Source organism: Gavialis gangeticus, unplaced genomic scaffold, assembly GCF_001723915.1.
Source record: "Gavialis gangeticus isolate Ggan-Ray unplaced genomic scaffold, GavGan_comp1, whole genome shotgun sequence".
Taxonomy (NCBI): domain Eukaryota; kingdom Metazoa; phylum Chordata; order Crocodylia; family Gavialidae; genus Gavialis; species Gavialis gangeticus.
Window position 1 is genome coordinate 2,796,181 of NW_017728973.1, and position 1,414 is coordinate 2,797,594.

A 1,414-nucleotide genomic window follows, 5' to 3' on the forward strand; every position below is an offset into this window, starting at 1 on the left:
CACCTCTGTAACTTGTCCAGATCTAGTTGCAGCCTGTCCCTCTTCTCCAGTGTGCCCACTTCTCCCCACATATAAGAGTGTTTCCCTTGTATCCAACCTAAACTTCCCTTGCTGCAACTTGAGACCGTGGCTTCTTGCTCTGTTATTGGTCACCACTGAGAACAGTCTTGATGCATCCTTTTTGTAACCACCATTCATGTAGTTGAAGGCTGCTATCAAATCCCCTTTAAGTCTTCTCTTCTGCAGACTAAATAACCACAGTTTCCTCAGCCTCTGCTCATAAGTCATGAGCCCCAGCCCCCTAACCATTTTTGTCTTTCGCTACTGGACTCTCTCCAATTTGTCCACATCCTTTCTGTAACGGGGGTTGGGGGTGGTGCAAAACTGGACACAGTACTCCAGACGTGGCCTCACCAATGCCAAATAGAGGGGAATAATCATTTCCCTCGATCAGCTGGCAGTGCTCCTACTAATGTAGCCTGCTATGCTGTTAGCCTTTCTCACAATAAGGGCACACTGCTGGCTTATATTTAGCTTATTGTCTACTGCAACCCCCAAGTCCTTTTCTGCAAAGCTGCTGCTTAGCCAGTTGGTTCCCAGTCTGTACCAGTGCATGGGATTTTTCCATCCTAAGTGCAGAGCTTTGCACTTGTCTTTATTGAACTTCATAAGTTTTCTTTTGGCCAGTCCTCCAATTGTCTAGGTCTCTCTGAATCCTAGCCCTACCCTCCAGTGTATCTACTACTTCACCTAGGTTGGTGTCATCTGGAAGCTTAGTGAGGATGCACTCCATCTCATCTTCCACATCGTTGATGAAGAGATTAAACAAAACTGGCCCCGGGACCAACCCCTGGGGCACTCCGCTTGATACTGGTTGCCAGCTAGACATCAGGCCATTGATTACTACCCCTTGAGCCTGATAATCCAGCCAGTTTCCTATCCACCTTACAATCAAACTTCATCTAACCCGTACTTCCTTAGCTTGCTTGCAAAAATGGTACAGGAGACTGCATGAAAATCCTTGCTAAAGTCAAGATATGTCCTATCCACTGCTCTCTGCAAATCCACAGAGCCGGTTGTCTCATCATAGAAGGCAATCAATTTGGTCAGGAATGACTTGCCCTTGGTGAATCCATGCTGACTAATCCTAAACACCTCCTCCTCTTCCAAGTGCTTGGAAATGGATTCCTTGAGGATCTGCTTCATGATTTTTCCAGCGACTGAAGTGAAGTTGATCTGTCTGTAGTTCCCTGAATCCTCCTTCTTCCCTTTCTTAAAGATGGGCACTATGTTCACCTTTTTCCAGTTGTCCAGGACTCTCCCAGTTGCCATGAGTTTTCAAAGATAATGGCCAGTGGCTCTGCAATCACATTGGCCAACTCCCTCAGCACCCTCAGGTGCACTGCATCTGGCC